This window comes from Schistocerca americana, unplaced genomic scaffold (genome assembly GCF_021461395.2).
Source record: "Schistocerca americana isolate TAMUIC-IGC-003095 unplaced genomic scaffold, iqSchAmer2.1 HiC_scaffold_267, whole genome shotgun sequence".
Lineage (NCBI taxonomy): Eukaryota > Metazoa > Arthropoda > Insecta > Orthoptera > Acrididae > Schistocerca > Schistocerca americana.
This window is the reverse complement of record NW_025725980.1, coordinates 1-26,845: the sequence shown is the minus strand read 5'-3', so window position 1 is coordinate 26,845 and position 26,845 is coordinate 1. Positions and strand designations below refer to the sequence as shown.

The 26,845-nt window shown below is 49.7% G+C and overlaps 47 non-coding genes across 47 annotated transcripts; all 47 read right to left on the bottom strand.

The window, feature by feature from the left end:
• Positions 1-395: 395 nt before the first annotated feature.
• On the bottom strand, positions 396-477 carry Trnas-uga. The gene has a single exon. It is a non-coding gene; the product is annotated as a tRNA-Ser (tRNA).
• A 702-nt stretch (positions 478-1,179) lies between these two features.
• On the bottom strand, positions 1,180-1,261 carry Trnas-cga. Its single transcript has one exon. It is a non-coding gene; the product is annotated as a tRNA-Ser (tRNA).
• A 138-nt stretch (positions 1,262-1,399) lies between these two features.
• Positions 1,400-1,472, bottom strand: Trnak-uuu. The gene has a single exon. It is a non-coding gene; the product is annotated as a tRNA-Lys (tRNA).
• A 539-nt stretch (positions 1,473-2,011) lies between these two features.
• Positions 2,012-2,084, bottom strand: Trnaf-gaa. The gene has a single exon. It is a non-coding gene; the product is annotated as a tRNA-Phe (tRNA).
• A 590-nt stretch (positions 2,085-2,674) lies between these two features.
• Positions 2,675-2,756, bottom strand: Trnas-uga. Its single transcript has one exon. It is a non-coding gene; the product is annotated as a tRNA-Ser (tRNA).
• A 702-nt stretch (positions 2,757-3,458) lies between these two features.
• On the bottom strand, positions 3,459-3,540 carry Trnas-cga. The gene has a single exon. It is a non-coding gene; the product is annotated as a tRNA-Ser (tRNA).
• Positions 3,541-3,678: 138 nt separating this feature from the next.
• Trnak-uuu lies at positions 3,679-3,751 on the bottom strand. The gene has a single exon. It is a non-coding gene; the product is annotated as a tRNA-Lys (tRNA).
• A 539-nt stretch (positions 3,752-4,290) lies between these two features.
• Trnaf-gaa lies at positions 4,291-4,363 on the bottom strand. Its single transcript has one exon. It is a non-coding gene; the product is annotated as a tRNA-Phe (tRNA).
• Positions 4,364-4,953: 590 nt separating this feature from the next.
• On the bottom strand, positions 4,954-5,035 carry Trnas-uga. Its single transcript has one exon. It is a non-coding gene; the product is annotated as a tRNA-Ser (tRNA).
• A 702-nt stretch (positions 5,036-5,737) lies between these two features.
• Trnas-cga lies at positions 5,738-5,819 on the bottom strand. The gene has a single exon. It is a non-coding gene; the product is annotated as a tRNA-Ser (tRNA).
• A 138-nt stretch (positions 5,820-5,957) lies between these two features.
• On the bottom strand, positions 5,958-6,030 carry Trnak-uuu. The gene has a single exon. It is a non-coding gene; the product is annotated as a tRNA-Lys (tRNA).
• Positions 6,031-6,569: 539 nt separating this feature from the next.
• On the bottom strand, positions 6,570-6,642 carry Trnaf-gaa. Its single transcript has one exon. It is a non-coding gene; the product is annotated as a tRNA-Phe (tRNA).
• A 590-nt stretch (positions 6,643-7,232) lies between these two features.
• Trnas-uga lies at positions 7,233-7,314 on the bottom strand. The gene has a single exon. It is a non-coding gene; the product is annotated as a tRNA-Ser (tRNA).
• A 702-nt stretch (positions 7,315-8,016) lies between these two features.
• Trnas-cga lies at positions 8,017-8,098 on the bottom strand. Its single transcript has one exon. It is a non-coding gene; the product is annotated as a tRNA-Ser (tRNA).
• Positions 8,099-8,236: 138 nt separating this feature from the next.
• On the bottom strand, positions 8,237-8,309 carry Trnak-uuu. Its single transcript has one exon. It is a non-coding gene; the product is annotated as a tRNA-Lys (tRNA).
• A 539-nt stretch (positions 8,310-8,848) lies between these two features.
• On the bottom strand, positions 8,849-8,921 carry Trnaf-gaa. Its single transcript has one exon. It is a non-coding gene; the product is annotated as a tRNA-Phe (tRNA).
• A 590-nt stretch (positions 8,922-9,511) lies between these two features.
• Trnas-uga lies at positions 9,512-9,593 on the bottom strand. The gene has a single exon. It is a non-coding gene; the product is annotated as a tRNA-Ser (tRNA).
• Positions 9,594-10,295: 702 nt separating this feature from the next.
• On the bottom strand, positions 10,296-10,377 carry Trnas-cga. Its single transcript has one exon. It is a non-coding gene; the product is annotated as a tRNA-Ser (tRNA).
• Positions 10,378-10,515: 138 nt separating this feature from the next.
• Trnak-uuu lies at positions 10,516-10,588 on the bottom strand. Its single transcript has one exon. It is a non-coding gene; the product is annotated as a tRNA-Lys (tRNA).
• A 539-nt stretch (positions 10,589-11,127) lies between these two features.
• Trnaf-gaa lies at positions 11,128-11,200 on the bottom strand. Its single transcript has one exon. It is a non-coding gene; the product is annotated as a tRNA-Phe (tRNA).
• A 590-nt stretch (positions 11,201-11,790) lies between these two features.
• On the bottom strand, positions 11,791-11,872 carry Trnas-uga. The gene has a single exon. It is a non-coding gene; the product is annotated as a tRNA-Ser (tRNA).
• Positions 11,873-12,574: 702 nt separating this feature from the next.
• Trnas-cga lies at positions 12,575-12,656 on the bottom strand. Its single transcript has one exon. It is a non-coding gene; the product is annotated as a tRNA-Ser (tRNA).
• Positions 12,657-12,794: 138 nt separating this feature from the next.
• On the bottom strand, positions 12,795-12,867 carry Trnak-uuu. The gene has a single exon. It is a non-coding gene; the product is annotated as a tRNA-Lys (tRNA).
• A 539-nt stretch (positions 12,868-13,406) lies between these two features.
• Trnaf-gaa lies at positions 13,407-13,479 on the bottom strand. The gene has a single exon. It is a non-coding gene; the product is annotated as a tRNA-Phe (tRNA).
• Positions 13,480-14,069: 590 nt separating this feature from the next.
• Positions 14,070-14,151, bottom strand: Trnas-uga. The gene has a single exon. It is a non-coding gene; the product is annotated as a tRNA-Ser (tRNA).
• Positions 14,152-14,853: 702 nt separating this feature from the next.
• Trnas-cga lies at positions 14,854-14,935 on the bottom strand. The gene has a single exon. It is a non-coding gene; the product is annotated as a tRNA-Ser (tRNA).
• A 138-nt stretch (positions 14,936-15,073) lies between these two features.
• Positions 15,074-15,146, bottom strand: Trnak-uuu. The gene has a single exon. It is a non-coding gene; the product is annotated as a tRNA-Lys (tRNA).
• Positions 15,147-15,685: 539 nt separating this feature from the next.
• Trnaf-gaa lies at positions 15,686-15,758 on the bottom strand. The gene has a single exon. It is a non-coding gene; the product is annotated as a tRNA-Phe (tRNA).
• A 590-nt stretch (positions 15,759-16,348) lies between these two features.
• Positions 16,349-16,430, bottom strand: Trnas-uga. Its single transcript has one exon. It is a non-coding gene; the product is annotated as a tRNA-Ser (tRNA).
• Positions 16,431-17,132: 702 nt separating this feature from the next.
• On the bottom strand, positions 17,133-17,214 carry Trnas-cga. The gene has a single exon. It is a non-coding gene; the product is annotated as a tRNA-Ser (tRNA).
• A 138-nt stretch (positions 17,215-17,352) lies between these two features.
• Positions 17,353-17,425, bottom strand: Trnak-uuu. Its single transcript has one exon. It is a non-coding gene; the product is annotated as a tRNA-Lys (tRNA).
• Positions 17,426-17,964: 539 nt separating this feature from the next.
• On the bottom strand, positions 17,965-18,037 carry Trnaf-gaa. Its single transcript has one exon. It is a non-coding gene; the product is annotated as a tRNA-Phe (tRNA).
• Positions 18,038-18,627: 590 nt separating this feature from the next.
• Trnas-uga lies at positions 18,628-18,709 on the bottom strand. The gene has a single exon. It is a non-coding gene; the product is annotated as a tRNA-Ser (tRNA).
• Positions 18,710-19,411: 702 nt separating this feature from the next.
• Trnas-cga lies at positions 19,412-19,493 on the bottom strand. Its single transcript has one exon. It is a non-coding gene; the product is annotated as a tRNA-Ser (tRNA).
• A 138-nt stretch (positions 19,494-19,631) lies between these two features.
• Positions 19,632-19,704, bottom strand: Trnak-uuu. The gene has a single exon. It is a non-coding gene; the product is annotated as a tRNA-Lys (tRNA).
• A 539-nt stretch (positions 19,705-20,243) lies between these two features.
• On the bottom strand, positions 20,244-20,316 carry Trnaf-gaa. The gene has a single exon. It is a non-coding gene; the product is annotated as a tRNA-Phe (tRNA).
• A 590-nt stretch (positions 20,317-20,906) lies between these two features.
• On the bottom strand, positions 20,907-20,988 carry Trnas-uga. The gene has a single exon. It is a non-coding gene; the product is annotated as a tRNA-Ser (tRNA).
• A 702-nt stretch (positions 20,989-21,690) lies between these two features.
• Trnas-cga lies at positions 21,691-21,772 on the bottom strand. The gene has a single exon. It is a non-coding gene; the product is annotated as a tRNA-Ser (tRNA).
• A 138-nt stretch (positions 21,773-21,910) lies between these two features.
• Trnak-uuu lies at positions 21,911-21,983 on the bottom strand. Its single transcript has one exon. It is a non-coding gene; the product is annotated as a tRNA-Lys (tRNA).
• A 539-nt stretch (positions 21,984-22,522) lies between these two features.
• Positions 22,523-22,595, bottom strand: Trnaf-gaa. Its single transcript has one exon. It is a non-coding gene; the product is annotated as a tRNA-Phe (tRNA).
• Positions 22,596-23,185: 590 nt separating this feature from the next.
• On the bottom strand, positions 23,186-23,267 carry Trnas-uga. The gene has a single exon. It is a non-coding gene; the product is annotated as a tRNA-Ser (tRNA).
• Positions 23,268-23,969: 702 nt separating this feature from the next.
• Positions 23,970-24,051, bottom strand: Trnas-cga. The gene has a single exon. It is a non-coding gene; the product is annotated as a tRNA-Ser (tRNA).
• A 138-nt stretch (positions 24,052-24,189) lies between these two features.
• Positions 24,190-24,262, bottom strand: Trnak-uuu. Its single transcript has one exon. It is a non-coding gene; the product is annotated as a tRNA-Lys (tRNA).
• Positions 24,263-24,801: 539 nt separating this feature from the next.
• Trnaf-gaa lies at positions 24,802-24,874 on the bottom strand. Its single transcript has one exon. It is a non-coding gene; the product is annotated as a tRNA-Phe (tRNA).
• Positions 24,875-25,463: 589 nt separating this feature from the next.
• On the bottom strand, positions 25,464-25,545 carry Trnas-uga. The gene has a single exon. It is a non-coding gene; the product is annotated as a tRNA-Ser (tRNA).
• A 705-nt stretch (positions 25,546-26,250) lies between these two features.
• Positions 26,251-26,332, bottom strand: Trnas-cga. The gene has a single exon. It is a non-coding gene; the product is annotated as a tRNA-Ser (tRNA).
• Positions 26,333-26,470: 138 nt separating this feature from the next.
• Trnak-uuu lies at positions 26,471-26,543 on the bottom strand. Its single transcript has one exon. It is a non-coding gene; the product is annotated as a tRNA-Lys (tRNA).
• Between the last annotated feature and the right edge of the window lie 302 nt (positions 26,544-26,845).

The following is a 26,845-nucleotide window of genomic DNA, read 5'->3' as shown; positions in this document are numbered from 1 at the left end:
GCTGACGCTAGAAAACCCGTGCTATATCGATGCCAGGGGCAACTCGTGTGCGGAGAACGAGACACAAGAAGGAGTGAGTCTCTCCACCGTATGAGAGGCAGTATCTAGCAGATACACACGGTAAAACATACGACTTGCGTTAGCTCATAAATTGCTACACGTCATCGTCTGCAAGCTAAAATGGACACATCTGCACTGCCCAGTGAGGCGACACTTGTACTAACACCAGGTGGACGGCTGTGAGACGCGGAGATGAGCTGCGGCTTCTGGGCGCGACTGTAACGCTGCGCCCTGGATCAAATAGCACTGCACATTGCTGGTGACCCACGTGTTTAGTAGTGACGCAACTGCTAGGATGCAGCTGAACGTCCGCCTTTTGAGAGCGAGAAAATTTTCGCAGTCGGCAGGACTCGAACCTACGCTCCCAGAGGGAATCTGATTTCAAGTCAGACGCCTTAACCACTCGGCCACGACTGCCGGTGGCGGAAGCGACTCCCGACAACTGAAACCGCCATCTTTAGAAGCAATCTGATGGCAGAAAACGGCGTGGCCTCACTCTTTTCTGTAGGGTTTCCATTAGCCGTTACGAAAGTGTATTAATTTTCGCCCAGACAGGGACTTGAACCCAGGACCCTTTGGTTGAAAACCTAGCGCTCTACCGACTCAGCTATGCGGGCCCACGCACGAGCATTATCGTACAGCTGCGCGGTGCGCGAGTGATTCGTATGTCGTAATTACTGGCTTATGGCTCCAATGGCGACTTCACCGACTTCCCACTGACGCACCGCTGACGCTAGTTTTCTGTCGTCTTAAAACGATCGACATACCTCCAAGCAGCTGCGAGATCTTAAGAAAAGAAACGCTGCACCACTGCTTTGGCCGCACTCGAGTGATGGAAATTGCGATTCTTAAAAAGAAAATGAAATGTTCGCTCTGTCCATCACTTTCGAGCACATCTGTGAACTCACGATCTCAGCGACGGCTTTCTGCAGTCCCAGCGTCAGTGTCAGTGTGAGGTGAACCGATAGCCACAGTAAGCAGCGGTCGTCGCGAAAACTCAGTATTCTTAAAACGGAAATTTTCGTCTTGTTGAGAATGGCGTCACTGGTTTGCACCCGCATTCGCCCACGCATGTCACATGTGTGCGAAAATGTTTGCTCCTCTGTACGCAAAATCGCACGCAGCCGGTAGGATTCGAACCTACGCTCCCAGAGGGAATCTGATTTCGAGTCAGACGCCTTAACCACTCGGCCACGACTGCCGTTAGCGCGGTGTTCTCCCGACACATGCAACTGCTACCGTTTAAAGCACTGTGGTGTCAGTAAACGGCGTAACTGCATTATTTTCCGTAGCGTTTCCACCGCTACCAGACGAATCGCTACCAAAGTGTTAAAATTTCCGCCTCGACGGGGACTTGAACCCTGGACCCTTAGGTTAAAAGCCTAATGCTCTACCAACTGAGCTATTCGGGCTCAGACGAGGCTGCAAAACCTCCCACAATGCACAACTATACATTGACTCATGTCCTTTACTGTTGTGCAATCGCTGTATGGGGCCGTTACTAATAAAACGTCGCCTACATGCTGTCTACAAACTTATCACGCTAAGCTCGTAACACACTCTCGAAGACTGCTGGCACACGATGTAACAACAAATTGCACTAGTTGTTACGCCTCATACGTCGGAGCAGAGAATTTACGTGTTTTGTCGACACTCACTGGGCAATTGGAAAATTCACAAGCATTTCGAATGCAATGTTTCCCACGCTTTCGCTCATTTCACGGTTCCGTTGAAGACGTTCTTCACCACCTGACACAGAAAAAGGAATGCAGTCGGTAGGATATTTTTAATTCTTTTGCTTCTAGGGGAGTTAGTTGTCTAGTGAGTTCCTCTTATGGCATGCACTAGACAACCAGAACAGCTACAGGAGAGAGTCATTTTTGTTGTCAGCGGTAGTTGCATTATCACAAACGCAGAGTAATTCCATTGGCGTCGCATCAAAACGAATACCTGCCGAAACCCGGGATCGAACCAGGGACCTTTAGATCTTCAGTCTAACGCTCTCCCAACTGAGCTATTTCGGCTGACGTTGAACGTTGCCATTTGCATGTGTTCGTTAACCTCTGCCTCGTTGCCAATTTCACAGTCACCTTCGTCTGATAAGACACAGGGGCGCTGAAAGGCGAGCAGCCGATGCAGTGAAGTTCCACACACATTTCTTCTTCTTCCGTCATCGTAACAAGCAAACATGTCGACTCGATTCGTGTAATATTGACTTCGCTGACGCTAGAAAACCCGTGCTATATCGATGCCAGGGGCAACTCGTGTGCGGAGAACGAGACACAAGAAGGAGTGAGTCTCTCCACCGTATGAGAGGCAGTATCTAGCAGATACACACGGTAAAACATACGACTTGCGTTAGCTCATAAATTGCTACACGTCATCGTCTGCAAGCTAAAATGGACACATCTGCACTGCCCAGTGAGGCGACACTTGTACTAACACCAGGTGGACGGCTGTGAGACGCGGAGATGAGCTGCGGCTTCTGGGCGCGACTGTAACGCTGCGCCCTGGATCAAATAGCACTGCACATTGCTGGTGACCCACGTGTTTAGTAGTGACGCAACTGCTAGGATGCAGCTGAACGTCCGCCTTTTGAGAGCGAGAAAATTTTCGCAGTCGGCAGGACTCGAACCTACGCTCCCAGAGGGAATCTGATTTCAAGTCAGACGCCTTAACCACTCGGCCACGACTGCCGGTGGCGGAAGCGACTCCCGACAACTGAAACCGCCATCTTTAGAAGCAATCTGATGGCAGAAAACGGCGTGGCCTCACTCTTTTCTGTAGGGTTTCCATTAGCCGTTACGAAAGTGTATTAATTTTCGCCCAGACAGGGACTTGAACCCAGGACCCTTTGGTTGAAAACCTAGCGCTCTACCGACTCAGCTATGCGGGCCCACGCACGAGCATTATCGTACAGCTGCGCGGTGCGCGAGTGATTCGTATGTCGTAATTACTGGCTTATGGCTCCAATGGCGACTTCACCGACTTCCCACTGACGCACCGCTGACGCTAGTTTTCTGTCGTCTTAAAACGATCGACATACCTCCAAGCAGCTGCGAGATCTTAAGAAAAGAAACGCTGCACCACTGCTTTGGCCGCACTCGAGTGATGGAAATTGCGATTCTTAAAAAGAAAATGAAATGTTCGCTCTGTCCATCACTTTCGAGCACATCTGTGAACTCACGATCTCAGCGACGGCTTTCTGCAGTCCCAGCGTCAGTGTCAGTGTGAGGTGAACCGATAGCCACAGTAAGCAGCGGTCGTCGCGAAAACTCAGTATTCTTAAAACGGAAATTTTCGTCTTGTTGAGAATGGCGTCACTGGTTTGCACCCGCATTCGCCCACGCATGTCACATGTGTGCGAAAATGTTTGCTCCTCTGTACGCAAAATCGCACGCAGCCGGTAGGATTCGAACCTACGCTCCCAGAGGGAATCTGATTTCGAGTCAGACGCCTTAACCACTCGGCCACGACTGCCGTTAGCGCGGTGTTCTCCCGACACATGCAACTGCTACCGTTTAAAGCACTGTGGTGTCAGTAAACGGCGTAACTGCATTATTTTCCGTAGCGTTTCCACCGCTACCAGACGAATCGCTACCAAAGTGTTAAAATTTCCGCCTCGACGGGGACTTGAACCCTGGACCCTTAGGTTAAAAGCCTAATGCTCTACCAACTGAGCTATTCGGGCTCAGACGAGGCTGCAAAACCTCCCACAATGCACAACTATACATTGACTCATGTCCTTTACTGTTGTGCAATCGCTGTATGGGGCCGTTACTAATAAAACGTCGCCTACATGCTGTCTACAAACTTATCACGCTAAGCTCGTAACACACTCTCGAAGACTGCTGGCACACGATGTAACAACAAATTGCACTAGTTGTTACGCCTCATACGTCGGAGCAGAGAATTTACGTGTTTTGTCGACACTCACTGGGCAATTGGAAAATTCACAAGCATTTCGAATGCAATGTTTCCCACGCTTTCGCTCATTTCACGGTTCCGTTGAAGACGTTCTTCACCACCTGACACAGAAAAAGGAATGCAGTCGGTAGGATATTTTTAATTCTTTTGCTTCTAGGGGAGTTAGTTGTCTAGTGAGTTCCTCTTATGGCATGCACTAGACAACCAGAACAGCTACAGGAGAGAGTCATTTTTGTTGTCAGCGGTAGTTGCATTATCACAAACGCAGAGTAATTCCATTGGCGTCGCATCAAAACGAATACCTGCCGAAACCCGGGATCGAACCAGGGACCTTTAGATCTTCAGTCTAACGCTCTCCCAACTGAGCTATTTCGGCTGACGTTGAACGTTGCCATTTGCATGTGTTCGTTAACCTCTGCCTCGTTGCCAATTTCACAGTCACCTTCGTCTGATAAGACACAGGGGCGCTGAAAGGCGAGCAGCCGATGCAGTGAAGTTCCACACACATTTCTTCTTCTTCCGTCATCGTAACAAGCAAACATGTCGACTCGATTCGTGTAATATTGACTTCGCTGACGCTAGAAAACCCGTGCTATATCGATGCCAGGGGCAACTCGTGTGCGGAGAACGAGACACAAGAAGGAGTGAGTCTCTCCACCGTATGAGAGGCAGTATCTAGCAGATACACACGGTAAAACATACGACTTGCGTTAGCTCATAAATTGCTACACGTCATCGTCTGCAAGCTAAAATGGACACATCTGCACTGCCCAGTGAGGCGACACTTGTACTAACACCAGGTGGACGGCTGTGAGACGCGGAGATGAGCTGCGGCTTCTGGGCGCGACTGTAACGCTGCGCCCTGGATCAAATAGCACTGCACATTGCTGGTGACCCACGTGTTTAGTAGTGACGCAACTGCTAGGATGCAGCTGAACGTCCGCCTTTTGAGAGCGAGAAAATTTTCGCAGTCGGCAGGACTCGAACCTACGCTCCCAGAGGGAATCTGATTTCAAGTCAGACGCCTTAACCACTCGGCCACGACTGCCAGTGGCGGAAGCGACTCCCGACAACTGAAACCGCCATCTTTAGAAGCAATCTGATGGCAGAAAACGGCGTGGCCTCACTCTTTTCTGTAGGGTTTCCATTAGCCGTTACGAAAGTGTATTAATTTTCGCCCAGACAGGGACTTGAACCCAGGACCCTTTGGTTGAAAACCTAGCGCTCTACCGACTCAGCTATGCGGGCCCACGCACGAGCATTATCGTACAGCTGCGCGGTGCGCGAGTGATTCGTATGTCGTAATTACTGGCTTATGGCTCCAATGGCGACTTCACCGACTTCCCACTGACGCACCGCTGACGCTAGTTTTCTGTCGTCTTAAAACGATCGACATACCTCCAAGCAGCTGCGAGATCTTAAGAAAAGAAACGCTGCACCACTGCTTTGGCCGCACTCGAGTGATGGAAATTGCGATTCTTAAAAAGAAAATGAAATGTTCGCTCTGTCCATCACTTTCGAGCACATCTGTGAACTCACGATCTCAGCGACGGCTTTCTGCAGTCCCAGCGTCAGTGTCAGTGTGAGGTGAACCGATAGCCACAGTAAGCAGCGGTCGTCGCGAAAACTCAGTATTCTTAAAACGGAAATTTTCGTCTTGTTGAGAATGGCGTCACTGGTTTGCACCCGCATTCGCCCACGCATGTCACATGTGTGCGAAAATGTTTGCTCCTCTGTACGCAAAATCGCACGCAGCCGGTAGGATTCGAACCTACGCTCCCAGAGGGAATCTGATTTCGAGTCAGACGCCTTAACCACTCGGCCACGACTGCCGTTAGCGCGGTGTTCTCCCGACACATGCAACTGCTACCGTTTAAAGCACTGTGGTGTCAGTAAACGGCGTAACTGCATTATTTTCCGTAGCGTTTCCACCGCTACCAGACGAATCGCTACCAAAGTGTTAAAATTTCCGCCTCGACGGGGACTTGAACCCTGGACCCTTAGGTTAAAAGCCTAATGCTCTACCAACTGAGCTATTCGGGCTCAGACGAGGCTGCAAAACCTCCCACAATGCACAACTATACATTGACTCATGTCCTTTACTGTTGTGCAATCGCTGTATGGGGCCGTTACTAATAAAACGTCGCCTACATGCTGTCTACAAACTTATCACGCTAAGCTCGTAACACACTCTCGAAGACTGCTGGCACACGATGTAACAACAAATTGCACTAGTTGTTACGCCTCATACGTCGGAGCAGAGAATTTACGTGTTTTGTCGACACTCACTGGGCAATTGGAAAATTCACAAGCATTTCGAATGCAATGTTTCCCACGCTTTCGCTCATTTCACGGTTCCGTTGAAGACGTTCTTCACCACCTGACACAGAAAAAGGAATGCAGTCGGTAGGATATTTTTAATTCTTTTGCTTCTAGGGGAGTTAGTTGTCTAGTGAGTTCCTCTTATGGCATGCACTAGACAACCAGAACAGCTACAGGAGAGAGTCATTTTTGTTGTCAGCGGTAGTTGCATTATCACAAACGCAGAGTAATTCCATTGGCGTCGCATCAAAACGAATACCTGCCGAAACCGGGGATCGAACCAGGGACCTTTAGATCTTCAGTCTAACGCTCTCCCAACTGAGCTATTTCGGCTGACGTTGAACGTTGCCATTTGCATGTGTTCGTTAACCTCTGCCTCGTTGCCAATTTCACAGTCACCTTCGTCTGATAAGACACAGGGGCGCTGAAAGGCGAGCAGCCGATGCAGTGAAGTTCCACACACATTTCTTCTTCTTCCGTCATCGTAACAAGCAAACATGTCGACTCGATTCGTGTAATATTGACTTCGCTGACGCTAGAAAACCCGTGCTATATCGATGCCAGGGGCAACTCGTGTGCGGAGAACGAGACACAAGAAGGAGTGAGTCTCTCCACCGTATGAGAGGCAGTATCTAGCAGATACACACGGTAAAACATACGACTTGCGTTAGCTCATAAATTGCTACACGTCATCGTCTGCAAGCTAAAATGGACACATCTGCACTGCCCAGTGAGGCGACACTTGTACTAACACCAGGTGGACGGCTGTGAGACGCGGAGATGAGCTGCGGCTTCTGGGCGCGACTGTAACGCTGCGCCCTGGATCAAATAGCACTGCACATTGCTGGTGACCCACGTGTTTAGTAGTGACGCAACTGCTAGGATGCAGCTGAACGTCCGCCTTTTGAGAGCGAGAAAATTTTCGCAGTCGGCAGGACTCGAACCTACGCTCCCAGAGGGAATCTGATTTCAAGTCAGACGCCTTAACCACTCGGCCACGACTGCCGGTGGCGGAAGCGACTCCCGACAACTGAAACCGCCATCTTTAGAAGCAATCTGATGGCAGAAAACGGCGTGGCCTCACTCTTTTCTGTAGGGTTTCCATTAGCCGTTACGAAAGTGTATTAATTTTCGCCCAGACAGGGACTTGAACCCAGGACCCTTTGGTTGAAAACCTAGCGCTCTACCGACTCAGCTATGCGGGCCCACGCACGAGCATTATCGTACAGCTGCGCGGTGCGCGAGTGATTCGTATGTCGTAATTACTGGCTTATGGCTCCAATGGCGACTTCACCGACTTCCCACTGACGCACCGCTGACGCTAGTTTTCTGTCGTCTTAAAACGATCGACATACCTCCAAGCAGCTGCGAGATCTTAAGAAAAGAAACGCTGCACCACTGCTTTGGCCGCACTCGAGTGATGGAAATTGCGATTCTTAAAAAGAAAATGAAATGTTCGCTCTGTCCATCACTTTCGAGCACATCTGTGAACTCACGATCTCAGCGACGGCTTTCTGCAGTCCCAGCGTCAGTGTCAGTGTGAGGTGAACCGATAGCCACAGTAAGCAGCGGTCGTCGCGAAAACTCAGTATTCTTAAAACGGAAATTTTCGTCTTGTTGAGAATGGCGTCACTGGTTTGCACCCGCATTCGCCCACGCATGTCACATGTGTGCGAAAATGTTTGCTCCTCTGTACGCAAAATCGCACGCAGCCGGTAGGATTCGAACCTACGCTCCCAGAGGGAATCTGATTTCGAGTCAGACGCCTTAACCACTCGGCCACGACTGCCGTTAGCGCGGTGTTCTCCCGACACATGCAACTGCTACCGTTTAAAGCACTGTGGTGTCAGTAAACGGCGTAACTGCATTATTTTCCGTAGCGTTTCCACCGCTACCAGACGAATCGCTACCAAAGTGTTAAAATTTCCGCCTCGACGGGGACTTGAACCCTGGACCCTTAGGTTAAAAGCCTAATGCTCTACCAACTGAGCTATTCGGGCTCAGACGAGGCTGCAAAACCTCCCACAATGCACAACTATACATTGACTCATGTCCTTTACTGTTGTGCAATCGCTGTATGGGGCCGTTACTAATAAAACGTCGCCTACATGCTGTCTACAAACTTATCACGCTAAGCTCGTAACACACTCTCGAAGACTGCTGGCACACGATGTAACAACAAATTGCACTAGTTGTTACGCCTCATACGTCGGAGCAGAGAATTTACGTGTTTTGTCGACACTCACTGGGCAATTGGAAAATTCACAAGCATTTCGAATGCAATGTTTCCCACGCTTTCGCTCATTTCACGGTTCCGTTGAAGACGTTCTTCACCACCTGACACAGAAAAAGGAATGCAGTCGGTAGGATATTTTTAATTCTTTTGCTTCTAGGGGAGTTAGTTGTCTAGTGAGTTCCTCTTATGGCATGCACTAGACAACCAGAACAGCTACAGGAGAGAGTCATTTTTGTTGTCAGCGGTAGTTGCATTATCACAAACGCAGAGTAATTCCATTGGCGTCGCATCAAAACGAATACCTGCCGAAACCCGGGATCGAACCAGGGACCTTTAGATCTTCAGTCTAACGCTCTCCCAACTGAGCTATTTCGGCTGACGTTGAACGTTGCCATTTGCATGTGTTCGTTAACCTCTGCCTCGTTGCCAATTTCACAGTCACCTTCGTCTGATAAGACACAGGGGCGCTGAAAGGCGAGCAGCCGATGCAGTGAAGTTCCACACACATTTCTTCTTCTTCCGTCATCGTAACAAGCAAACATGTCGACTCGATTCGTGTAATATTGACTTCGCTGACGCTAGAAAACCCGTGCTATATCGATGCCAGGGGCAACTCGTGTGCGGAGAACGAGACACAAGAAGGAGTGAGTCTCTCCACCGTATGAGAGGCAGTATCTAGCAGATACACACGGTAAAACATACGACTTGCGTTAGCTCATAAATTGCTACACGTCATCGTCTGCAAGCTAAAATGGACACATCTGCACTGCCCAGTGAGGCGACACTTGTACTAACACCAGGTGGACGGCTGTGAGACGCGGAGATGAGCTGCGGCTTCTGGGCGCGACTGTAACGCTGCGCCCTGGATCAAATAGCACTGCACATTGCTGGTGACCCACGTGTTTAGTAGTGACGCAACTGCTAGGATGCAGCTGAACGTCCGCCTTTTGAGAGCGAGAAAATTTTCGCAGTCGGCAGGACTCGAACCTACGCTCCCAGAGGGAATCTGATTTCAAGTCAGACGCCTTAACCACTCGGCCACGACTGCCGGTGGCGGAAGCGACTCCCGACAACTGAAACCGCCATCTTTAGAAGCAATCTGATGGCAGAAAACGGCGTGGCCTCACTCTTTTCTGTAGGGTTTCCATTAGCCGTTACGAAAGTGTATTAATTTTCGCCCAGACAGGGACTTGAACCCAGGACCCTTTGGTTGAAAACCTAGCGCTCTACCGACTCAGCTATGCGGGCCCACGCACGAGCATTATCGTACAGCTGCGCGGTGCGCGAGTGATTCGTATGTCGTAATTACTGGCTTATGGCTCCAATGGCGACTTCACCGACTTCCCACTGACGCACCGCTGACGCTAGTTTTCTGTCGTCTTAAAACGATCGACATACCTCCAAGCAGCTGCGAGATCTTAAGAAAAGAAACGCTGCACCACTGCTTTGGCCGCACTCGAGTGATGGAAATTGCGATTCTTAAAAAGAAAATGAAATGTTCGCTCTGTCCATCACTTTCGAGCACATCTGTGAACTCACGATCTCAGCGACGGCTTTCTGCAGTCCCAGCGTCAGTGTCAGTGTGAGGTGAACCGATAGCCACAGTAAGCAGCGGTCGTCGCGAAAACTCAGTATTCTTAAAACGGAAATTTTCGTCTTGTTGAGAATGGCGTCACTGGCTTGCACCCGCATTCGCCCACGCATGTCACATGTGTGCGAAAATGTTTGCTCCTCTGTACGCAAAATCGCACGCAGCCGGTAGGATTCGAACCTACGCTCCCAGAGGGAATCTGATTTCGAGTCAGACGCCTTAACCACTCGGCCACGACTGCCGTTAGCGCGGTGTTCTCCCGACACATGCAACTGCTACCGTTTAAAGCACTGTGGTGTCAGTAAACGGCGTAACTGCATTATTTTCCGTAGCGTTTCCACCGCTACCAGACGAATCGCTACCAAAGTGTTAAAATTTCCGCCTCGACGGGGACTTGAACCCTGGACCCTTAGGTTAAAAGCCTAATGCTCTACCAACTGAGCTATTCGGGCTCAGACGAGGCTGCAAAACCTCCCACAATGCACAACTATACATTGACTCATGTCCTTTACTGTTGTGCAATCGCTGTATGGGGCCGTTACTAATAAAACGTCGCCTACATGCTGTCTACAAACTTATCACGCTAAGCTCGTAACACACTCTCGAAGACTGCTGGCACACGATGTAACAACAAATTGCACTAGTTGTTACGCCTCATACGTCGGAGCAGAGAATTTACGTGTTTTGTCGACACTCACTGGGCAATTGGAAAATTCACAAGCATTTCGAATGCAATGTTTCCCACGCTTTCGCTCATTTCACGGTTCCGTTGAAGACGTTCTTCACCACCTGACACAGAAAAAGGAATGCAGTCGGTAGGATATTTTTAATTCTTTTGCTTCTAGGGGAGTTAGTTGTCTAGTGAGTTCCTCTTATGGCATGCACTAGACAACCAGAACAGCTACAGGAGAGAGTCATTTTTGTTGTCAGCGGTAGTTGCATTATCACAAACGCAGAGTAATTCCATTGGCGTCGCATCAAAACGAATACCTGCCGAAACCGGGGATCGAACCAGGGACCTTTAGATCTTCAGTCTAACGCTCTCCCAACTGAGCTATTTCGGCTGACGTTGAACGTTGCCATTTGCATGTGTTCGTTAACCTCTGCCTCGTTGCCAATTTCACAGTCACCTTCGTCTGATAAGACACAGGGGCGCTGAAAGGCGAGCAGCCGATGCAGTGAAGTTCCACACACATTTCTTCTTCTTCCGTCATCGTAACAAGCAAACATGTCGACTCGATTCGTGTAATATTGACTTCGCTGACGCTAGAAAACCCGTGCTATATCGATGCCAGGGGCAACTCGTGTGCGGAGAACGAGACACAAGAAGGAGTGAGTCTCTCCACCGTATGAGAGGCAGTATCTAGCAGATACACACGGTAAAACATACGACTTGCGTTAGCTCATAAATTGCTACACGTCATCGTCTGCAAGCTAAAATGGACACATCTGCACTGCCCAGTGAGGCGACACTTGTACTAACACCAGGTGGACGGCTGTGAGACGCGGAGATGAGCTGCGGCTTCTGGGCGCGACTGTAACGCTGCGCCCTGGATCAAATAGCACTGCACATTGCTGGTGACCCACGTGTTTAGTAGTGACGCAACTGCTAGGATGCAGCTGAACGTCCGCCTTTTGAGAGCGAGAAAATTTTCGCAGTCGGCAGGACTCGAACCTACGCTCCCAGAGGGAATCTGATTTCAAGTCAGACGCCTTAACCACTCGGCCACGACTGCCGGTGGCGGAAGCGACTCCCGACAACTGAAACCGCCATCTTTAGAAGCAATCTGATGGCAGAAAACGGCGTGGCCTCACTCTTTTCTGTAGGGTTTCCATTAGCCGTTACGAAAGTGTATTAATTTTCGCCCAGACAGGGACTTGAACCCAGGACCCTTTGGTTGAAAACCTAGCGCTCTACCGACTCAGCTATGCGGGCCCACGCACGAGCATTATCGTACAGCTGCGCGGTGCGCGAGTGATTCGTATGTCGTAATTACTGGCTTATGGCTCCAATGGCGACTTCACCGACTTCCCACTGACGCACCGCTGACGCTAGTTTTCTGTCGTCTTAAAACGATCGACATACCTCCAAGCAGCTGCGAGATCTTAAGAAAAGAAACGCTGCACCACTGCTTTGGCCGCACTCGAGTGATGGAAATTGCGATTCTTAAAAAGAAAATGAAATGTTCGCTCTGTCCATCACTTTCGAGCACATCTGTGAACTCACGATCTCAGCGACGGCTTTCTGCAGTCCCAGCGTCAGTGTCAGTGTGAGGTGAACCGATAGCCACAGTAAGCAGCGGTCGTCGCGAAAACTCAGTATTCTTAAAACGGAAATTTTCGTCTTGTTGAGAATGGCGTCACTGGTTTGCACCCGCATTCGCCCACGCATGTCACATGTGTGCGAAAATGTTTGCTCCTCTGTACGCAAAATCGCACGCAGCCGGTAGGATTCGAACCTACGCTCCCAGAGGGAATCTGATTTCGAGTCAGACGCCTTAACCACTCGGCCACGACTGCCGTTAGCGCGGTGTTCTCCCGACACATGCAACTGCTACCGTTTAAAGCACTGTGGTGTCAGTAAACGGCGTAACTGCATTATTTTCCGTAGCGTTTCCACCGCTACCAGACGAATCGCTACCAAAGTGTTAAAATTTCCGCCTCGACAGGGACTTGAACCCTGGACCCTTAGGTTAAAAGCCTAATGCTCTACCAACTGAGCTATTCGGGCTCAGACGAGGCTGCAAAACCTCCCACAATGCACAACTATACATTGACTCATGTCCTTTACTGTTGTGCAATCGCTGTATGGGGCCGTTACTAATAAAACGTCGCCTACATGCTGTCTACAAACTTATCACGCTAAGCTCGTAACACACTCTCGAAGACTGCTGGCACACGATGTAACAACAAATTGCACTAGTTGTTACGCCTCATACGTCGGAGCAGAGAATTTACGTGTTTTGTCGACACTCACTGGGCAATTGGAAAATTCACAAGCATTTCGAATGCAATGTTTCCCACGCTTTCGCTCATTTCACGGTTCCGTTGAAGACGTTCTTCACCACCTGACACAGAAAAAGGAATGCAGTCGGTAGGATATTTTTAATTCTTTTGCTTCTAGGGGAGTTAGTTGTCTAGTGAGTTCCTCTTATGGCATGCACTAGACAACCAGAACAGCTACAGGAGAGAGTCATTTTTGTTGTCAGCGGTAGTTGCATTATCACAAACGCAGAGTAATTCCATTGGCGTCGCATCAAAACGAATACCTGCCGAAACCCGGGATCGAACCAGGGACCTTTAGATCTTCAGTCTAACGCTCTCCCAACTGAGCTATTTCGGCTGACGTTGAACGTTGCCATTTGCATGTGTTCGTTAACCTCTGCCTCGTTGCCAATTTCACAGTCACCTTCGTCTGATAAGACACAGGGGCGCTGAAAGGCGAGCAGCCGATGCAGTGAAGTTCCACACACATTTCTTCTTCTTCCGTCATCGTAACAAGCAAACATGTCGACTCGATTCGTGTAATATTGACTTCGCTGACGCTAGAAAACCCGTGCTATATCGATGCCAGGGGCAACTCGTGTGCGGAGAACGAGACACAAGAAGGAGTGAGTCTCTCCACCGTATGAGAGGCAGTATCTAGCAGATACACACGGTAAAACATACGACTTGCGTTAGATCATAAATTGCTACACGTCATCGTCTGCAAGCTAAAATGGACACATCTGCACTGCCCAGTGAGGCGACACTTGTACTAACACCAGGTGGACGGCTGTGAGACGCGGAGATGAGCTGCGGCTTCTGGGCGCGACTGTAACGCTGCGCCCTGGATCAAATAGCACTGCACATTGCTGGTGACCCACGTGTTTAGTAGTGACGCAACTGCTAGGATGCAGCTGAACGTCCGCCTTTTGAGAGCGAGAAAATTTTCGCAGTCGGCAGGACTCGAACCTACGCTCCCAGAGGGAATCTGATTTCAAGTCAGACGCCTTAACCACTCGGCCACGACTGCCGGTGGCGGAAGCGACTCCCGACAACTGAAACCGCCATCTTTAGAAGCAATCTGATGGCAGAAAACGGCGTGGCCTCACTCTTTTCTGTAGGGTTTCCATTAGCCGTTACGAAAGTGTATTAATTTTCGCCCAGACAGGGACTTGAACCCAGGACCCTTTGGTTGAAAACCTAGCGCTCTACCGACTCAGCTATGCGGGCCCACGCACGAGCATTATCGTACAGCTGCGCGGTGCGCGAGTGATTCGTATGTCGTAATTACTGGCTTATGGCTCCAATGGCGACTTCACCGACTTCCCACTGACGCACCGCTGACGCTAGTTTTCTGTCGTCTTAAAACGATCGACATACCTCCAAGCAGCTGCGAGATCTTAAGAAAAGAAACGCTGCACCACTGCTTTGGCCGCACTCGAGTGATGGAAATTGCGATTCTTAAAAAGAAAATGAAATGTTCGCTCTGTCCATCACTTTCGAGCACATCTGTGAACTCACGATCTCAGCGACGGCTTTCTGCAGTCCCAGCGTCAGTGTCAGTGTGAGGTGAACCGATAGCCACAGTAAGCAGCGGTCGTCGCGAAAACTCAGTATTCTTAAAACGGAAATTTTCGTCTTGTTGAGAATGGCGTCACTGGTTTGCACCCGCATTCGCCCACGCATGTCACATGTGTGCGAAAATGTTTGCTCCTCTGTACGCAAAATCGCACGCAGCCGGTAGGATTCGAACCTACGCTCCCAGAGGGAATCTGATTTCGAGTCAGACGCCTTAACCACTCGGCCACGACTGCCGTTAGCGCGGTGTTCTCCCGACACATGCAACTGCTACCGTTTAAAGCACTGTGGTGTCAGTAAACGGCGTAACTGCATTATTTTCCGTAGCGTTTCCACCGCTACCAGACGAATCGCTACCAAAGTGTTAAAATTTCCGCCTCGACGGGGACTTGAACCCTGGACCCTTAGGTTAAAAGCCTAATGCTCTACCAACTGAGCTATTCGGGCTCAGACGAGGCTGCAAAACCTCCCACAATGCACAACTATACATTGACTCATGTCCTTTACTGTTGTGCAATCGCTGTATGGGGCCGTTACTAATAAAACGTCGCCTACATGCTGTCTACAAACTTATCACGCTAAGCTCGTAACACACTCTCGAAGACTGCTGGCACACGATGTAACAACAAATTGCACTAGTTGTTACGCCTCATACGTCGGAGCAGAGAATTTACGTGTTTTGTCGACACTCACTGGGCAATTGGAAAATTCACAAGCATTTCGAATGCAATGTTTCCCACGCTTTCGCTCATTTCACGGTTCCGTTGAAGACGTTCTTCACCACCTGACACAGAAAAAGGAATGCAGTCGGTAGGATATTTTTAATTCTTTTGCTTCTAGGGGAGTTAGTTGTCTAGTGAGTTCCTCTTATGGCATGCACTAGACAACCAGAACAGCTACAGGAGAGAGTCATTTTTGTTGTCAGCGGTAGTTGCATTATCACAAACGCAGAGTAATTCCATTGGCGTCGCATCAAAACGAATACCTGCCGAAACCCGGGATCGAACCAGGGACCTTTAGATCTTCAGTCTAACGCTCTCCCAACTGAGCTATTTCGGCTGACGTTGAACGTTGCCATTTGCATGTGTTCGTTAACCTCTGCCTCGTTGCCAATTTCACAGTCACCTTCGTCTGATAAGACACAGGGGCGCTGAAAGGCGAGCAGCCGATGCAGTGAAGTTCCACACACATTTCTTCTTCTTCCGTCATCGTAACAAGCAAACATGTCGACTCGATTCGTGTAATATTGACTTCGCTGACGCTAGAAAACCCGTGCTATATCGATGCCAGGGGCAACTCGTGTGCGGAGAACGAGACACAAGAAGGAGTGAGTCTCTCCACCGTATGAGAGGCAGTATCTAGCAGATACACACGGTAAAACATACGACTTGCGTTAGCTCATAAATTGCTACACGTCATCGTCTGCAAGCTAAAATGGACACATCTGCACTGCCCAGTGAGGCGACACTTGTACTAACACCAGGTGGACGGCTGTGAGACGCGGAGATGAGCTGCGGCTTCTGGGCGCGACTGTAACGCTGCGCCCTGGATCAAATAGCACTGCACATTGCTGGTGACCCACGTGTTTAGTAGTGACGCAACTGCTAGGATGCAGCTGAACGTCCGCCTTTTGAGAGCGAGAAAATTTTCGCAGTCGGCAGGACTCGAACCTACGCTCCCAGAGGGAATCTGATTTCAAGTCAGACGCCTTAACCACTCGGCCACGACTGCCAGTGGCGGAAGCGACTCCCGACAACTGAAACCGCCATCTTTAGAAGCAATCTGATGGCAGAAAACGGCGTGGCCTCACTCTTTTCTGTAGGGTTTCCATTAGCCGTTACGAAAGTGTATTAATTTTCGCCCAGACAGGGACTTGAACCCAGGACCCTTTGGTTGAAAACCTAGCGCTCTACCGACTCAGCTATGCGGGCCCACGCACGAGCATTATCGTACAGCTGCGCGGTGCGCGAGTGATTCGTATGTCGTAATTACTGGCTTATGGCTCCAATGGCGACTTCACCGACTTCCCACTGACGCACCGCTGACGCTAGTTTTCTGTCGTCTTAAAACGATCGACATACCTCCAAGCAGCTGCGAGATCTTAAGAAAAGAAACGCTGCACCACTGCTTTGGCCGCACTCGAGTGATGGAAATTGCGATTCTTAAAAAGAAAATGAAATGTTCGCTCTGTCCATCACTTTCGAGCACATCTGTGAACTCACGATCTCAGCGACGGCTTTCTGCAGTCCCAGCGTCAGTGTCAGTGTGAGGTGAACCGATAGCCACAGTAAGCAGCGGTCGTCGCGAAAACTCAGTATTCTTAAAACGGAAATTTTCGTCTTGTTGAGAATGGCGTCACTGGTTTGCACCCGCATTCGCCCACGCATGTCACATGTGTGCGAAAATGTTTGCTCCTCTGTACGCAAAATCGCACGCAGCCGGTAGGATTCGAACCTACGCTCCCAGAGGGAATCTGATTTCGAGTCAGACGCCTTAACCACTCGGCCACGACTGCCGTTAGCGCGGTGTTCTCCCGACACATGCAACTGCTACCGTTTAAAGCACTGTGGTGTCAGTAAACGGCGTAACTGCATTATTTTCCGTAGCGTTTCCACCGCTACCAGACGAATCGCTACCAAAGTGTTAAAATTTCCGCCTCGACGGGGACTTGAACCCTGGACCCTTAGGTTAAAAGCCTAATGCTCTACCAACTGAGCTATTCGGGCTCAGACGAGGCTGCAAAACCTCCCACAATGCACAACTATACATTGACTCATGTCCTTTACTGTTGTGCAATCGCTGTATGGGGCCGTTACTAATAAAACGTCGCCTACATGCTGTCTACAAACTTATCACGCTAAGCTCGTAACACACTCTCGAAGACTGCTGGCACACGATGTAACAACAAATTGCACTAGTTGTTACGCCTCATACGTCGGAGCAGAGAATTTACGTGTTTTGTCGACACTCACTGGGCAATTGGAAAATTCACAAGCATTTCGAATGCAATGTTTCCCACGCTTTCGCTCATTTCACGGTTCCGTTGAAGACGTTCTTCACCACCTGACACAGAAAAAGGAATGCAGTCGGTAGGATATTTTTAATTCTTTTGCTTCTAGGGGAGTTAGTTGTCTAGTGAGTTCCTCTTATGGCATGCACTAGACAACCAGAACAGCTACAGGAGAGAGTCATTTTTGTTGTCAGCGGTAGTTGCATTATCACAAACGCAGAGTAATTCCATTGGCGTCGCATCAAAACGAATACCTGCCGAAACCCGGGATCGAACCAGGGACCTTTAGATCTTCAGTCTAACGCTCTCCCAACTGAGCTATTTCGGCTGACGTTGAACGTTGCCATTTGCATGTGTTCGTTAACCTCTGCCTCGTTGCCAATTTCACAGTCACCTTCGTCTGATAAGACACAGGGGCGCTGAAAGGCGAGCAGCCGATGCAGTGAAGTTCCACACACATTTCTTCTTCTTCCGTCATCGTAACAAGCAAACATGTCGACTCGATTCGTGTAATATTGACTTCGCTGACGCTAGAAAACCCGTGCTATATCGATGCCAGGGGCAACTCGTGTGCGGAGAACGAGACACAAGAAGGAGTGAGTCTCTCCACCGTATGAGAGGCAGTATCTAGCAGATACACACGGTAAAACATACGACTTGCGTTAGCTCATAAATTGCTACACGTCATCGTCTGCAAGCTAAAATGGACACATCTGCACTGCCCAGTGAGGCGACACTTGTACTAACACCAGGTGGACGGCTGTGAGACGCGGAGATGAGCTGCGGCTTCTGGGCGCGACTGTAACGCTGCGCCCTGGATCAAATAGCACTGCACATTGCTGGTGACCCACGTGTTTAGTAGTGACGCAACTGCTAGGATGCAGCTGAACGTCCGCCTTTTGAGAGCGAGAAAATTTTCGCAGTCGGCAGGACTCGAACCTACGCTCCCAGAGGGAATCTGATTTCAAGTCAGACGCCTTAACCACTCGGCCACGACTGCCAGTGGCGGAAGCGACTCCCGACAACTGAAACCGCCATCTTTAGAAGCAATCTGATGGCAGAAAACGGCGTGGCCTCACTCTTTTCTGTAGGGTTTCCATTAGCCGTTACGAAAGTGTATTAATTTTCGCCCAGACAGGGACTTGAACCCAGGACCCTTTGGTTGAAAACCTAGCGCTCTACCGACTCAGCTATGCGGGCCCACGCACGAGCATTATCGTACAGCTGCGCGGTGCGCGAGTGATTCGTATGTCGTAATTACTGGCTTATGGCTCCAATGGCGACTTCACCGACTTCCCACTGACGCACCGCTGACGCTAGTTTTCTGTCGTCTTAAAACGATCGACATACCTCCAAGCAGCTGCGAGATCTTAAGAAAAGAAACGCTGCACCACTGCTTTGGCCGCACTCGAGTGATGGAAATTGCGATTCTTAAAAAGAAAATGAAATGTTCGCTCTGTCCATCACTTTCGAGCACATCTGTGAACTCACGATCTCAGCGACGGCTTTCTGCAGTCCCAGCGTCAGTGTCAGTGTGAGGTGAACCGATAGCCACAGTAAGCAGCGGTCGTCGCGAAAACTCAGTATTCTTAAAACGGAAATTTTCGTCTTGTTGAGAATGGCGTCACTGGTTTGCACCCGCATTCGCCCACGCATGTCACATGTGTGCGAAAATGTTTGCTCCTCTGTACGCAAAATCGCACGCAGCCGGTAGGATTCGAACCTACGCTCCCAGAGGGAATCTGATTTCGAGTCAGACGCCTTAACCACTCGGCCACGACTGCCGTTAGCGCGGTGTTCTCCCGACACATGCAACTGCTACCGTTTAAAGCACTGTGGTGTCAGTAAACGGCGTAACTGCATTATTTTCCGTAGCGTTTCCACCGCTACCAGACGAATCGCTACCAAAGTGTTAAAATTTCCGCCTCGACGGGGACTTGAACCCTGGACCCTTAGGTTAAAAGCCTAATGCTCTACCAACTGAGCTATTCGGGCTCAGACGAGGCTGCAAAACCTCCCACAATGCACAACTATACATTGACTCATGTCCTTTACTGTTGTGCAATCGCTGTATGGGGCCGTTACTAATAAAACGTCGCCTACATGCTGTCTACAAACTTATCACGCTAAGCTCGTAACACACTCTCGAAGACTGCTGGCACACGATGTAACAACAAATTGCACTAGTTGTTACGCCTCATACGTCGGAGCAGAGAATTTACGTGTTTTGTCGACACTCACTGGGCAATTGGAAAATTCACAAGCATTTCGAATGCAATGTTTCCCACGCTTTCGCTCATTTCACGGTTCCGTTGAAGACGTTCTTCACCACCTGACACAGAAAAAGGAATGCAGTCGGTAGGATATTTTTAATTCTTTTGCTTCTAGGGGAGTTAGTTGTCTAGTGAGTTCCTCTTATGGCATGCACTAGACAACCAGAACAGCTACAGGAGAGAGTCATTTTTGTTGTCAGCGGTAGTTGCATTATCACAAACGCAGAGTAATTCCATTGGCGTCGCATCAAAACGAATACCTGCCGAAACCCGGGATCGAACCAGGGACCTTTAGATCTTCAGTCTAACGCTCTCCCAACTGAGCTATTTCGGCTGACGTTGAACGTTGCCATTTGCATGTGTTCGTTAACCTCTGCCTCGTTGCCAATTTCACAGTCACCTTCGTCTGATAAGACACAGGGGCGCTGAAAGGCGAGCAGCCGATGCAGTGAAGTTCCACACACATTTCTTCTTCTTCCGTCATCGTAACAAGCAAACATGTCGACTCGATTCGTGTAATATTGACTTCGCTGACGCTAGAAAACCCGTGCTATATCGATGCCAGGGGCAACTCGTGTGCGGAGAACGAGACACAAGAAGGAGTGAGTCTCTCCACCGTATGAGAGGCAGTATCTAGCAGATACACACGGTAAAACATACGACTTGCGTTAGCTCATAAATTGCTACACGTCATCGTCTGCAAGCTAAAATGGACACATCTGCACTGCCCAGTGAGGCGACACTTGTACTAACACCAGGTGGACGGCTGTGAGACGCGGAGATGAGCTGCGGCTTCTGGGCGCGACTGTAACGCTGCGCCCTGGATCAAATAGCACTGCACATTGCTGGTGACCCACGTGTTTAGTAGTGACGCAACTGCTAGGATGCAGCTGAACGTCCGCCTTTTGAGAGCGAGAAAATTTTCGCAGTCGGCAGGACTCGAACCTACGCTCCCAGAGGGAATCTGATTTCAAGTCAGACGCCTTAACCACTCGGCCACGACTGCCGGTGGCGGAAGCGACTCCCGACAACTGAAACCGCCATCTTTAGAAGCAATCTGATGGCAGAAAACGGCGTGGCCTCACTCTTTTCTGTAGGGTTTCCATTAGCCGTTACGAAAGTGTATTAATTTTCGCCCAGACAGGGACTTGAACCCAGGACCCTTTGGTTGAAAACCTAGCGCTCTACCGACTCAGCTATGCGGGCCCACGCACGAGCATTATCGTACAGCTGCGCGGTGCGCGAGTGATTCGTATGTCGTAATTACTGGCTTATGGCTCCAATGGCGACTTCACCGACTTCCCACTGACGCACCGCTGACGCTAGTTTTCTGTCGTCTTAAAACGATCGACATACCTCCAAGCAGCTGCGAGATCTTAAGAAAAGAAACGCTGCACCACTGCTTTGGCCGCACTCGAGTGATGGAAATTGCGATTCTTAAAAAGAAAATGAAATGTTCGCTCTGTCCATCACTTTCGAGCACATCTGTGAACTCACGATCTCAGCGACGGCTTTCTGCAGTCCCAGCGTCAGTGTCAGTGTGAGGTGAACCGATAGCCACAGTAAGCAGCGGTCGTCGCGAAAACTCAGTATTCTTAAAACGGAAATTTTCGTCTTGTTGAGAATGGCGTCACTGGTTTGCACCCGCATTCGCCCACGCATGTCACATGTGTGCGAAAATGTTTGCTCCTCTGTACGCAAAATCGCACGCAGCCGGTAGGATTCGAACCTACGCTCCCAGAGGGAATCTGATTTCGAGTCAGACGCCTTAACCACTCGGCCACGACTGCCGTTAGCGCGGTGTTCTCCCGACACATGCAACTGCTACCGTTTAAAGCACTGTGGTGTCAGTAAACGGCGTAACTGCATTATTTTCCGTAGCGTTTCCACCGCTACCAGACGAATCGCTACCAAAGTGTTAAAATTTCCGCCTCGACGGGGACTTGAACCCTGGACCCTTAGGTTAAAAGCCTAATGCTCTACCAACTGAGCTATTCGGGCTCAGACGAGGCTGCAAAACCTCCCACAATGCACAACTATACATTGACTCATGTCCTTTACTGTTGTGCAATCGCTGTATGGGGCCGTTACTAATAAAACGTCGCCTACATGCTGTCTACAAACTTATCACGCTAAGCTCGTAACACACTCTCGAAGACTGCTGGCACACGATGTAACAACAAATTGCACTAGTTGTTACGCCTCATACGTCGGAGCAGAGAATTTACGTGTTTTGTCGACACTCACTGGGCAATTGGAAAATTCACAAGCATTTCGAATGCAATGTTTCCCACGCTTTCGCTCATTTCACGGTTCCGTTGAAGACGTTCTTCACCACCTGACACAGAAAAAGGAATGCAGTCGGTAGGATATTTTTAATTCTTTTGCTTCTAGGGGAGTTAGTTGTCTAGTGAGTTCCTCTTATGGCATGCACTAGACAACCAGAACAGCTACAGGAGAGAGTCATTTTTGTTGTCAGCGGTAGTTGCATTATCACAAACGCAGAGTAATTCCATTGGCGTCGCATCAAAACGAATACCTGCCGAAACCCGGGATCGAACCAGGGACCTTTAGATCTTCAGTCTAACGCTCTCCCAACTGAGCTATTTCGGCTGACGTTGAACGTTGCCATTTGCATGTGTTCGTTAACCTCTGCCTCGTTGCCAATTTCACAGTCACCTTCGTCTGATAAGACACAGGGGCGCTGAAAGGCGAGCAGCCGATGCAGTGAAGTTCCACACACATTTCTTCTTCTTCCGTCATCGTAACAAGCAAACATGTCGACTCGATTCGTGTAATATTGACTTCGCTGACGCTAGAAAACCCGTGCTATATCGATGCCAGGGGCAACTCGTGTGCGGAGAACGAGACACAAGAAGGAGTGAGTCTCTCCACCGTATGAGAGGCAGTATCTAGCAGATACACACGGTAAAACATACGACTTGCGTTAGCTCATAAATTGCTACACGTCATCGTCTGCAAGCTAAAATGGACACATCTGCACTGCCCAGTGAGGCGACACTTGTACTAACACCAGGTGGACGGCTGTGAGACGCGGAGATGAGCTGCGGCTTCTGGGCGCGACTGTAACGCTGCGCCCTGGATCAAATAGCACTGCACATTGCTGGTGACCCACGTGTTTAGTAGTGACGCAACTGCTAGGATGCAGCTGAACGTCCGCCTTTTGAGAGCGAGAAAATTTTCGCAGTCGGCAGGACTCGAACCTACGCTCCCAGAGGGAATCTGATTTCAAGTCAGACGCCTTAACCACTCGGCCACGACTGCCGGTGGCGGAAGCGACTCCCGACAACTGAAACCGCCATCTTTAGAAGCAATCTGATGGCAGAAAACGGCGTGGCCTCACTCTTTTCTGTAGGGTTTCCATTAGCCGTTACGAAAGTGTATTAATTTTCGCCCAGACAGGGACTTGAACCCAGGACCCTTTGGTTGAAAACCTAGCGCTCTACCGACTCAGCTATGCGGGCCCACGCACGAGCATTATCGTACAGCTGCGCGGTGCGCGAGTGATTCGTATGTCGTAATTACTGGCTTATGGCTCCAATGGCGACTTCACCGACTTCCCACTGACGCACCGCTGACGCTAGTTTTCTGTCGTCTTAAAACGATCGACATACCTCCAAGCAGCTGCGAGATCTTAAGAAAAGAAACGCTGCACCACTGCTTTGGCCGCACTCGAGTGATGGAAATTGCGATTCTTAAAAAGAAAATGAAATGTTCGCTCTGTCCATCACTTTCGAGCACATCTGTGAACTCACGATCTCAGCGACGGCTTTCTGCAGTCCCAGCGTCAGTGTCAGTGTGAGGTGAACCGATAGCCACAGTAAGCAGCGGTCGTCGCGAAAACTCAGTATTCTTAAAACGGAAATTTTCGTCTTGTTGAGAATGGCGTCACTGGTTTGCACCCGCATTCGCCCACGCATGTCACATGTGTGCGAAAATGTTTGCTCCTCTGTACGCAAAATCGCACGCAGCCGGTAGGATTCGAACCTACGCTCCCAGAGGGAATCTGATTTCGAGTCAGACGCCTTAACCACTCGGCCACGACTGCCGTTAGCGCGGTGTTCTCCCGACACATGCAACTGCTACCGTTTAAAGCACTGTGGTGTCAGTAAACGGCGTAACTGCATTATTTTCCGTAGCGTTTCCACCGCTACCAGACGAATCGCTACCAAAGTGTTAAAATTTCCGCCTCGACGGGGACTTGAACCCTGGACCCTTAGGTTAAAAGCCTAATGCTCTACCAACTGAGCTATTCGGGCTCAGACGAGGCTGCAAAACCTCCCACAATGCACAACTATACATTGACTCATGTCCTTTACTGTTGTGCAATCGCTGTATGGGGCCGTTACTAATAAAACGTCGCCTACATGCTGTCTACAAACTTATCACGCTAAGCTCGTAACACACTCTCGAAGACTGCTGGCACACGATGTAACAACAAATTGCACTAGTTGTTACGCCTCATACGTCGGAGCAGAGAATTTACGTGTTTTGTCGACACTCACTGGGCAATTGGAAAATTCACAAGCATTTCGAATGCAATGTTTCCCACGCTTTCGCTCATTTCACGGTTCCGTTGAAGACGTTCTTCACCACCTGACACAGAAAAAGGAATGCAGTCGGTAGGATATTTTTAATTCTTTTGCTTCTAGGGGAGTTAGTTGTCTAGTGAGTTCCTCTTATGGCATGCACTAGACAACCAGAACAGCTACAGGAGAGAGTCATTTTTGTTGTCAGCGGTAGTTGCATTATCACAAACGCAGAGTAATTCCATTGGCGTCGCATCAAAACGAATACCTGCCGAAACCCGGGATCGAACCAGGGACCTTTAGATCTTCAGTCTAACGCTCTCCCAACTGAGCTATTTCGGCTGACGTTGAACGTTGCCATTTGCATGTGTTCGTTAACCTCTGCCTCGTTGCCAATTTCACAGTCACCTTCGTCTGATAAGACACAGGGGCGCTGAAAGGCGAGCAGCCGATGCAGTGAAGTTCCACACACATTTCTTCTTCTTCCGTCATCGTAACAAGCAAACATGTCGACTCGATTCGTGTAATATTGACTTCGCTGACGCTAGAAAACCCGTGCTATATCGATGCCAGGGGCAACTCGTGTGCGGAGAACGAGACACAAGAAGGAGTGAGTCTCTCCACCGTATGAGAGGCAGTATCTAGCAGATACACACGGTAAAACATACGACTTGCGTTAGCTCATAAATTGCTACACGTCATCGTCTGCAAGCTAAAATGGACACATCTGCACTGCCCAGTGAGGCGACACTTGTACTAACACCAGGTGGACGGCTGTGAGACGCGGAGATGAGCTGCGGCTTCTGGCGCGACTGTAACGCTGCGCCCTGGATCAAATAGCACTGCACATTGCTGGTGACCCACGTGTTTAGTAGTGACGCAACTGCTAGGATGCAGCTGAACGTCCGCCTTTTGAGAGCGAGAAAATTTTCGCAGTCGGCAGGACTCGAACCTACGCTCCCAGAGGGAATCTGATTTCAAGTCAGACGCCTTAACCACTCGGCCACGACTGCCGGTGGCGGAAGCGACTCCCGACAACTGAAACCGCCATCTTTAGAAGCAATCTGATGGCAGAAAACGGCGTGGCCTCACTCTTTTCTGTAGGGTTTCCATTAGCCGTTACGAAAGTGTATTAATTTTCGCCCAGACAGGGACTTGAACCCAGGACCCTTTGGTTGAAAAACCTAGCGCTCTACCGACTCAGCTATGCGGGCCCACGCACGAGCATTATCGTACAGCTGCGCGGTGCGCGAGTGATTCGTATGTCGTAATTACTGGCTTATGGCTCCAATGGCGACTTCACCGACTTCCCACTGACGCACCGCTGACGCTAGTTTTCTGTCGTCTTAAAACGATCGACATACCTCCAAGCAGCTGCGAGATCTTAAGAAAAGAAACGCTGCACCACTGCTTTGGCCGCACTCGAGTGATGGAAATTGCGATTCTTAAAAAGAAAATGAAATGTTCGCTCTGTCCATCACTTTCGAGCCACATCTGTGAACTCACGATCTCAGCGACGGCTTTCTGCAGTCCCAGCGTCAGTGTCAGTGTGAGGTGAACCGATAGCCCACAGTAAGCAGCGGTCGTCGCGAAAACTCAGTATTCTTAAAACGGAAATTTTCGTCTTGTTGAGAATGGCGTCACTGGTTTGCACCCGCATTCGCCCACGCATGTCACATGTGTGCGAAAATGTTTGCTCCTCTGTACGCAAAATCGCACGCAGCCGGTAGGATTCGAACCTACGCTCCCAGAGGGAATCTGATTTCGAGTCAGACGCCTTAACCACTCGGCCACGACTGCCGTTAGCGCGGTGTTCTCCCGACACATGCAACTGCTACCGTTTAAAGCACTGTGGTGTCAGTAAACGGCGTAACTGCATTATTTTCCGTAGCGTTTCCACCGCTACCAGACGAATCGCTACCAAAGTGTTAAAATTTCCGCCTCGACGGGGACTTGAACCCTGGACCCTTAGGTTAAAAGCCTAATGCTCTACCAACTGAGCTATTCGGGCTCAGACGAGGCTGCAAAACCTCCCACAATGCACAACTATACATTGACTCATGTCCTTTACTGTTGTGCAATCGCTGTATGGGGCCGTTACTAATAAAACGTCGCCTACATGCTGTCTACAAACTTATCACGCTAAGCTCGTAACACACTCTCGAAGACTGCTGGCACACGATGTAACAACAAATTGCACTAGTTGTTACGCCTCATACGTCGGAGCAGAGAATTTACGTGTTTTGTCGACACTCACTGGGCAATTGGAAAATTCACAAGCATTTCGAATGCAATGTTTCCCACGCTTTCGCT